The sequence below is a fragment of the Balaenoptera acutorostrata genome, chromosome X (assembly GCF_949987535.1).
Source record: "Balaenoptera acutorostrata chromosome X, mBalAcu1.1, whole genome shotgun sequence".
Lineage (NCBI taxonomy): Eukaryota > Metazoa > Chordata > Mammalia > Artiodactyla > Balaenopteridae > Balaenoptera > Balaenoptera acutorostrata.
Genome location: NC_080085.1, coordinates 106194272 through 106205591, shown reverse-complemented (window position 1 = coordinate 106205591; position 11320 = coordinate 106194272).

The following is an 11320-nucleotide window of genomic DNA, read 5'->3' as shown; positions in this document are numbered from 1 at the left end:
AAATCATAAAGAGCAGAGCAGAAATAAATGAAATAGAAGCAAAGAAAAAAACAGCAAAGATCAATAAAACTAAAAGCCGGTTCTTTGAGAAGATAAACAAAATTGATAAACCCTTAGCCAGACTCATCAAGAAAAAGAGGGAAAGGACTCAAATCAATAAAATGAGAGACGAAAAATGAGAAGTTAGAATGGACACTGCAGAAATACAAAGCATCCTTAGAGACTACGACAAGCAACTGTATGCCAATAAAATGGACAACCAAGAAGAAATGGACAGATTCTTAGAAAGGTATAACCTTCCAAGACTGAACCAGGAAGAAACAGAAAATATGAACAGACCAATCACAAGTAATGAAATTGAAACTGTGATTAAAAATCTTCCAACAAACAAAAGTCCAGGTGCAGATGGCTTCACACGTGAATTCCATCAAACATTTAGAGAAGAGCTAACACCCATCCTTCTCAAACACTTCCAAAAAACTGCCGAGGAAGGAACACTCATTCTACGAGGCCAAATTCATTCTACGAGGCCACCTACACCCTGATACCAAAACCAGACAATAATACTACAAAAAAAGAAAATTACAGACCACTACCGCTGATGAATGTAGATGCAAAAATCCTCAACAAAATACTAGCAAACAGAATCCAACAACACTTTAAAAGGATCATACACCATGATCAAGTGGGATTTATCCCAGGGATGTAAGGACTCTTCAATATATGCAAATCAATCAATGATATACCATATTAACAAACTGAAGAATAAAAACCAGATGATCATCTCAACAGATGCAGAAAAAGCTTTTGACAAAATTCAACACCCATTTATGATAAAAACTCTCCAGCAAGTGGGCACAGAGGGAACCTACCTCAACATCATAAAGGCCATATATGACAAACCCACAGCCAACATTATTCTCAATGGTGAAAAACTGAAAGCATTTCCTCTAAGATCAGGAACAAGACAAGAATGTCCACTCTCACCACTATTATTCAACATAGTTTTGGAAGTCCTAGCCATGGCAATCAGAGAAGAAAAAGAAATAAAAGGAATAAAATTAGAAAAGAAGAAGTAAAACTGCCACTGTTTGCAGATGACATGATATTATACATAGAGAATCCTAAAGATGACATTAGAAAACTACTAGAGCTAATCAATGAATCTGGTAAAGATGCAGGATACAAAATTAATGCACAGAAATCTCTTGCATTCCTATACACTAAAAACGAAAGATCAGAGAGAGAAATTAAGGAAATAATCCAGTTCACCATTGCAACAAAAAGAATAAAATACCTAGGCATAAACCTACCTAAGGAGGTAAAAGAACTGTACTCATAAAACTGTAAGACACTGATGAAAGAAATCAAAGATGACACAAACAGATGGAGAGATATACCATGTTCTTGGATTGGAAGAATCAATATTGTGAAAATGACTATACTACCTAAAGCAATCTACAGATTCAATGCAGTCCCTGTCAAATTACCAACGGCATTTTTTTACAGAACTAGAACAAAAAAATCTTAAAATGTGTATGGTGACACAAAAGACCCCAAAGAGCCAAAGTGGTCTTGAGGGAAAAAAAACAGAGCTGGAGGAATCAGACTCCCTGACTTCAGACTATGCTACAAAGCTACAGCAATCAAGACAATATGGTACTGGCACAAAAACAGAAATATAGATCAATGGACCAGGATAGAAAGCCCAGAGATAAACCCATGCACTTATGGTCAACTAATCTATGATAAAGGAGGCAAGGATATACAATGGAGAAAAGACAGTCTCTTCAATAAATGGTGCTGGGAAAACTGGACAGCTACATGTAAAAGAATGAAATTAGAACACTCCCTAACAACATACATAAAAATAAACTCAAAGTGGATTAAAGACCTAAATGTAAGACCAGACACTATAAAACTCTTCGAGGAAAAATAGGAAGAACACTCTTTGACATAAATTGCAGCAAGATCTTTTTTGACCCACCTCCTAGAGAAATGGAAATAAAAACAAAAATAAACACATGGGACCTAATGAAACAAAAGCTTCTGCACAGCAAAGGAAACCATAAACAAGAGGAAAAGACAACCCTCAGAATGGGAGAAAATATTTGCAAATGAAACAACGGACAAAGGATTAATCTCCAAAATTTACAAGCAGCTCATGTAGCTCAATATCAGAAAAAACAAACAACCCAATCCCAAAATGGGCAAAACACCTAAATAGACATCTCTCCAAAGAAGACATACAGACGGCCAAGAAGCACATGAAAAGCTGCTCAACATCACTAATTATTAGAGAAATGCAAATCAAAACTACAATAAGGTATCACCTCACACCAGTTAGAATGGGTATCATCAGAAAATCTACAAACAATAAATGTTGGAGAGGGTGTGGAGAAAAGGGAATCCTCTTGCACTGTTGGTGGGAATGTAAATTGATACAGCCACTATGGAGAACAGTATGGAGGTTCCTTAAAAAACTAAAAATAGAACTACCATACAACCCAGCAATCCCACTACTGGGCATATACCCAGAGAAAACCATAATTCAAAAAGACATATGCACCCCAACGTTCATTGCAGCTCTATTTCCAATAGCCAGGTCATGGAAGCAACCTAAATGCCCATTGACAGACGAATGGATAAAGAAGATGTGGTACATATATACAATGGAGTATTACTCAGCCATAAAGAGGAACGAAATTGGGTCATTTGTAGAGACGTGGATGGACCTAGACACTGTCATACAGAGTGAAGTCAGAAAGAGAAAAACAAATATTGCATATTAACACATATATGTGGAACCAGATGAACCAGTTTGCAAGGCAGAAATAGAGACACAGATGTAGAGAACAAACGTATGGACACCAAGGGGGGAAAGTGGGAGGGGGGGTGGTGGTGGTGGTGGGATGAATTGGGAGATTGGGATTGACATATATACACTAATAAGAACTTGCTGTATAAAAAAATAAAATAGGGCTTCCCTGGTGGCGCAGTGGTTGAGAATCTGCCTGCCAATGCAGGGTACACGGGTTCGAGCCCTGGTCTGGGAAGGTCCCACATGCCGCGGAGCAACTAGGCCTGTGAGCCACAATTACTGGGCCTGCGCGTCTGGAGCCTGTGCTCCGCAACAAGAGAGGCCGCGATAGTGAGAGGCCCGCGCACCACAATGAAGAGTGGCCCCCACTTGCCGCAACTAGAGAAAGCCCTCGCACAGAAACGAAGACCCAACACAGCCATAAATAAATAAATAAATAAATAAATAAAATTTAAAAAAAATAGCTGAGGGCAGAAAAAAATTCATTAAAAAATAAAATAAATTAAAATTCCAAAAAAAAAATACTTTTGGCCAGGCACTATTTAAATCATTAAAGATTAGAAACAACTTAGATCATCAATCTATTGGAAAATGGTTAAGAAAATTATGATAATATATATATGAATACTTAACAAAATGGGAAAATAATTATGTTAAGTCATAAAAAAATTTATAAATATAGATAAAACAATTTCTATAACAAGTATATGTGTGGAAAAAGTTTGAACACAAAAACATAAAATGTGCATAGTGGTTACTCCTGAGTAATGATACTTCTTTATTTTCTCTGTTTTTGATGATATGCATTTATAATGGGGATGATAAAATGGGCTTCATAAGTGATAATAATTAATAAAGAATTGTTCAATTCAAATAAATAAATTAATTAAAATTTTCTGGTGAAAGTAAAGGGGGGAGAAGAGGAGGGGGAAAGGAAGGAAAAGTCTGAAGAGTCAGTCCTGAAGAGTTACTCTCTTGTTGACTGTTCATTGGGTTCAATTAGTTCAGAAGACAATCTGGAATTTGCTTGAAGTAAAAAGTTTGTTTTTGGGAAATCCCTGGCAGTCCAGCAGTTAGGACTCTGCACTCTCACTGCCAAGGGCCCGGGTTCAATCCCTGATCAAGGAACTAAGATCCCACAAGCTGCGTGGTACAGCCAAAAATAAAAAATAAAAACTTTGTTTCTAAACTCTTCCTATTGAGGTAATAAGTAAGAGCTCTGCACACCCAAATTCTTATCTCTACAACCCCTAATTCCTGATCACAAAATAAGTTCTGCCATCAGCCTGGCATTTACCAAGTGTGCCAAAATAATGTATTTTAGAATCCTCAATATCAATTAAAAGTTGTGATTTTCTTGGAAGAAAGTCAAGAGCTTACTACTAGCAGTACAGTTAATCCCATACTGCATGGAGGCATAGGGAACATCACTAATTCCTCAGATATCATATGTTAATTACAGGAGTTTTTTTTTTAAAGCACAACTCCAATTTTACCCTAATCAACTTATTGCACTTTTCAGATTTTTTTTTAAATTTTTGTTTGCCTTATATAAAATGTGTTCATGAGTCTCACAGGGTAATTTTATGTTGTTTAAAATATTCTCTTCAACCTATTTTTAAAATTTAACACCATTAATTCCATTACAAGGATTCTCATTAAAGGCACTAAGTGGAAAACATGTTTATCCCAATTCATAAACTAATAATCAATTTTCCACTCTTCTCTCAAATCATTTTCCAGTGTGTATTGCTAAGCTTTTTCATTATAATTGATTCTATACTGCCTTTCTTCAGATATTTAATCCAGATTATTTGTGACCTTGGACTCCATTCTCAGTAATGTATTTCATTCCAGAGGTTTCCATTTCCTTGGGTACATGTTGAGATTACTTTTCAGAGTCCAAGCTGAATTATAAACCTGAGTAACTCCAGGCAGGCAAGGCAATACTGTAAGTGTCAGCATAGTTCCCCAATTAACATCACAAAAAATATATATTGCTGCTCCTTACTATATTATCTCAAAATTCTACAGAGCCTCTACTAAAGACCTGAGGGAAGAATGAAAAAAGCAATATTTGCTACTTCAGGCTCTTAAGAATAAAGCGATATCTATAGAAAGCCAACCCCAAGTGACTGAAAAGGGTGGAAATCCTGTTAAATCACTACTTTGATTTATTAATTTGTCCACAGGACTCAAATAATCAGTTTCACTGAACTCTACAATTGAATTGACCATTTTTTTTTACAGAAAATACAGGCAGTAAGACCGCAAGATTTTTTTCAACTACTGTAATGAATTGTTTCTGAGTAATGAAGCAATCTCCAGATAGTTGATCTGATTGAGTAGTCCAGACAATCCAACAATATCCATTGTGAACACATTCTTTTAGGCAGAATTGGGTAGATAGGATTTATATATCTTTTTGTATCCAACTAGATAATACACATACACATTGGTTGTGTCTAGAAGGCTTTCCAGTCTTCAAGAAGTAGTCATTGCTGATTTTGCTCTGTCTCATCCCAACCTATCACAGTCACTGCTTTTCTATCTGACCTAGCTTCTTATTTTTGTTTACTGTTTTAAGTTTCCCCCCAAAGAATAATATATTGACTTGGGCACATCAACATATTTCATTAAGAGTGTCCAAGTACTGCTGGGAAATAGTAATTCTAACTGTCCTATGAAATTATGAGGATTTATACATAGGTAGTATGGTGGTGCATTGAGAGTTATACCTAAACTCAAATCTAGATTGGCCACTTAGCAACTGTAACATTTTGAGCAAGTTACTTAGTCTTCCCAAAATCCATATTCCTCATCTTTAAAATGAGAATAATAATGATTTCATAGAGTTGCTGTGAGAATTAAATATAAGCATAGGGCATATGGAAAGTGATCAGAAACTCATGGTTCCTTCCCCTCCTGCTTTTTAAACTTTATTTAGATTTGGAGTTTTCCAAGCACTTTACAAAGTAGCATAAGTCTTTTGCTTTCCTCTAGACAATATAAATGGTGTTTTCTCACTGTATGTAACTAACACACTGGCTACATTTGATACTGATTCCTAACACATTGAAGTGTACATCCAATGTAGTTTTATTATTTGTTGAGATTCCACTAGTTAGGCATTTCTCTTGCTCCTTGTAACTCCTGTCATTTCCTTTCACATTGAATGGTTCTGGTAGGATTGATGTTCTCCTGCAGTTCCAATCACCATGAAGGAGCAACTTAGAAAGTCTAATAAATAAACAACCAATCAGCCATGCTCCTTTAGTTTTCATCCCTCTAAATCCAGACAGTAGCAATAATTGAAATCTTCTAAATGCTAGAGCAAGGAAAAATATGAGAATATTTCTGTGGCAATGTACTCAATTCTACAATTGTATAGTCACGAGCAAAAATCTCTAGACCTCACAGCAAACTGGTCTCTATATAAAGGCTTTGACAATTCAATGTTGTGAATGGGCCCACAAAATTACAAGTCCTATGCAAGTACAGGAATATAAGACATGCATGGGTTTTGACATCCAAGGGCAGGGATTATTGTTGGGAGACAATTATCCATGGGTTTCTTACATGTCTGCATATCTTCTAATCACAATATTGGGAGTTTTTGTTCCAGACTCTCTTCTCAAAGATGTTTGTATAGCAAACAAACTTGGAAGATGGAGAAAGTGTCTTCCTTCAAGGCAAAGGACAGAGTTGTTTGCTGTTCAGGATAGTAAAGATAATATCTTCTTCCAGTGCAAATGGTGGGGAGTTTAAAATATTGGGGTTTCCTAAGCTTGGGTCTTCTCAGCTGTGAATCATACCCACTACATGTGCAGCATCCCCTTGAGCCATTTCACATTACTCCTATGGTGACTGAAGGGCAATAGGAACAGATATAAATACGATCATGCTGCCATGAATAATAAAGTCCTTTGTCCCTGACCCAGGAATTTCACATTTTCTTTCAGCCTCCATGAAACCGGTAGACTAATTTGTTAGCTTGCAAATAGGGTGAAACCTCAGACCTTGCACAGATCTTGGCAATTATGACATTGAACATTCATAGAACTTCTACAAACCTCTATTCCTTTATTTGCATAAGATAAATGATAATCATAATACATGCATCTAATGTATGAAGTTATTAATAAGGTTTACATTAGATAATAGTTTTGAAAGTTATCTGTAAACTGTACAGCACTGCACGTATTACATAATAATCATCATTGCCATCTCATTTTCACTATTATTAAAAATATTTCAATTTCCTTGGCCCCTGACTCATTTCTCACTCCCCCATAGCCACTGAATAACTTAATTTACTACTGGATTTTTTTTCTTTTAGTTACTCATTATTAGTCTCTTACCTTATTTATTCCAATAGCCTCCAAAATATTTTCCCCACCTCCATTTTTGAGCCTTCAAATTCATTCTCTACTGTACAATCAGATGAGCTTTACAAAACATGAACCTGATCATGTCCCTTTCATAAATTTTCAATGGTTTCCCATTACTCTAAGAATAAGGCTCAAACTCACAGATTAGCTTACAAGATCCTTCATGATCTGGTCTCTGCTTCTCTCTGGAGGTTCACATCTCCTATTCATGCCAGTGCATTATGCATATTGTATTGAATTCCTGTTGTATTGAACTCCTTTCAGTTCCTTAAAAGTGTCATCTTCTTTTTCATCTCTGGGACTTTGCATATACTGTTGCATCTGCCCTGAACTATTTCCCATCTTCCCAGCCCCTTTTCACTCATCTAACTCTGCTATTTCTTTAGGCTTCAACCTAGAAGCAGAAAAAAGTGTTGGAGAGTGTACTCTTAAATAAATAACACACAGAGACATACACACACATACACACACACACTCCTCCACATAGAATGTATTGCTCTGGATGCATGCTATTTGCTCCTTGCTCTCTGATAGTTGTGACTTCAATCTTCACCAACAAATGTTTATTTTTTTTCTGAGCTCATAGATACAGAGAACAGATTGGTGGTTGCCGAAGGCAGGGGGTGAGAGGTGGGCAAAATGGATGAAGGAGGTCAAAAGGTACAAACTTCCAGTTATAAAAGAAATAAGTCATGGGGATGTAATGAACAGCATGGTGACTATAGTTAATAATACTATATTGCATATGTGACAGTTGCTGAGAGAGTAGTTCTTAAAAGTTCTCATCACAAGAAAAAAATTTGGTGACTATGTAACATGATGGATGTTAACTAGACTTATCGTGGTGAATCATTTCACAACATAAAAAAATTGAATCATTATGCTGCACACCTGAAATTAATATAATGTTATATGTTAAGCATACCTCCCTAAAAAAAAGTTTGATTTTTTTCACAGCTGCACCACTGCTATTTAGTAATTTTACTATGATTGCATAGGACCAAAACTGCTATCAAGGAGCGTCTAATCTGAAATCATGAATTACACCCCCATTTAGGCGTGCTTGTTGCTCTTTGGGAATCAAAGTAAGAAAACGCTATTTTCTTCTTTAAAGCTATTGTTTTTGAAAAGGAAATGCAATAAGCCTATTAGAGTAAGAAAGAGTTGCACAACAAGATTTGCTCTTTGCTGACACTTTCCTAGTGTCTTGATATTGTCCTAAAGTACATCACCCACGACCTCAGCATAAACAAGATTATCTCTCTAGGAATCTTGCCTAAGACCATTCTTATGTAACTCCTGTCCCAACAGATAGGCTTTATTTTCTTTCCTCTGAGCTTTGTACTCAGACCTCAGTTGTTGAGAAAAGACAGAGAAACACTACTCAAAATCTCTGCAGTTCCTGCCAACTCCCCTCCAGCTAAATTCTCATTAAGAGAGGCCCTATCAGTGGGTTCCATCACATAAAATGACCAACATTTCTTCAGCCTGGATTGTGGGCTGAGGTTACAAATTGTTTAATGAACCTGAGGATTCAGCACACAGCAAGGAGAAACGTTTGGCTGGCAGATACTAACGTTTCTTACTGAGCAAAAGAAAAATAAAACTTTTTTTTTTCCCAGAGAAGCATATTCTCAAATCCTAGAACCACATTTGCTACAGATGTACAGAGAACAAAGAATTTATTTAACTTCTAGGAATGACCACATCCACTTCCAAAGCTGTTATGACTCAAAATAATAACAAAGTGATGGAAGAGGAAGAATAGAATTGCAGAACATTCAAGCTATTGATTATTTGCACTAATGATGGGAAGCACTGGTGCAGAAAAAAAATAAAAAGAACTACAGATAATCTAATAAATATCTTAGTTATTTCAACTCTGCCAAGCTAGGGGTAAATACTAGGTTAACATAAAATAACCACTCAGATATTTATTTATCACTATGTAAGCTTTTGTTTCCCTTACCAAATGGCCACTGAGAAGGTGAACTGAACAAACTATGAGGCAGAAAACAGTACTCAACTAATGATGGGAGAAAATAAAAACCCTGGAAAATCAGAATGTAATGGACTTCATCTGTTCACCAACTAATGTAACAAATACATCCCGGACTACAGAGGGCTGACCTTGTTTTCAGTTCAAACTTTTTGAACTTCAGACCAAATGCCATGGATTAAGCTTGATATGCCATCATTAACCTTACAGTGTTCTATTTGGAATGTTTAGAATCCTTCCTGTGTCTCAAAATGAAAGGAAGTTCATGCCCGTATGTTTCTGATTCATTTACACTGACTCATCAAAATGTACTTCTTCCTTTTGTGACACTTTATACACAAAGAGTCGTTGGAATACTCTGATGAGCCAAATTAGCATTTCCCCCCTTGTATAAACAGTAAATACCATTTTTCATGAATAAACAAGTCATAAATGATATTATTGAGAGATCTTCTCAGGTTTAACTGATATAGGTAATTTCAAAGAGTGTGATTTGAGGAGTGTGCTACAACTCTGCTGACACCCATCTATTCCATACCTACCAGCATCCAGTCTCACTCAACACTGCTCACTTTTCCTACTGAGCCAGGTATTCTTATCATCAGTCAATAGATTGCTTCATGAGTTAGACCACAATGGCTCTTACTTATATTCCAAAGGCCACTGTTTAAACGGATGACACAGATCACTATACCAAATTAGTATGTTTTTCCTCTTGAAAGGTAAAGAGAGTGCTGCCCTTTGGGAAAGGCAATAGAAGGCTGACTTTTTTTTTTTTTTTGGCAAGTAAAGTGTTAAAGTGGCCATGAGTATACCAGTAAAAGGAAAGCAAGTAAGATGACAACTATGAAAAAATGGCCAAAATACTGTGAAGATCAAGGCTTCACAGAGTAAGATAGATGGCTATGGTTGTAATTTTCCAGTTTTCTCTTATTATACATAGCTGCCTCAATAGATTTCAAAGGAAATTTGTATGTGTGTAACCATCAGGGACTCAACTCTTATTCAGAGTATTCACAGATTTAATTCTGAAACTGTAGCCTTTATAAACTCCATTTTCATAAATCTGAATATGTGTGCATGGCATTCATTTACTATAAAATACAGAGTCGAATGGAAACTAACTTCATTACCTCTCAAACAAATCTCAGCAAAGCTGTCATAATTTACATGATAGTATACTAATGGGTTCACTGCTTTATTATTTTTCCTCAGGACAGAGTAACCTGACAACTGTCTTTTTAAAATTGCTTTTTTCTTTTTTCTGATCACAAAAGTAAAATAAGCACTTAGTGAATTATTCAAACAACGAAAACACAAATGAATAGAAATTGAAATTTCCTTGTAATTCCACCCTCTGATTTGATAGGGTTCAATTTGAACACTCGTGACCATTTACAATATGGCAGATTTCTACAGTTGCACTATGTCATACATATAATTCCCCTAAAAGCTTTCAAGCATGCACTGTGTACTGGTGATGTCTCTTAAATGAAGTGAATACACAGCATTTTTTCATTGCTTGAGTACATGATAAATATAGGTCTATATATACAGATCATGTAAGCATATAAATAAACAGAAAATGTTTAAATGTTTATATGTGTATACACACACACTTATATACAAACATGCACCTGTTTGTTATAAATAAGCATTTTTAATGAATCCAGACCCTCAGTCAATCAGACATTCTCCCAAACTGCTTCTCTCAGGACTATCATGCGTCTATACTGCATAAATATTCCAACCAGAGGAAAGGAATGACTAGCCTCAATGTTATTTTTACAGGGTATTTAAACATATTGGGTCAAAATTCAACAATAATTCAAAATTAAGTAAGTTTCTCCCTATTTTCTGGGATCTACAGCTCTCTTAGACAGGAATAGCACATATGTGTATGTCTGTGTGCATGTATGTGTGTACCTGTGTATAAGGCCAACTGATACAATACAGAGTGAAACATGGTACACTACAGCTCTCTTAGACAGGAATAGCACATATGTGTATGTCTGTGTGCATGTATGTGTGTACCTGTGTATAAGGCCAACTGATACAATACAGAGTGAAACATGGTACACTACTTCTTCCAAAAATAGTTCTGTTAGC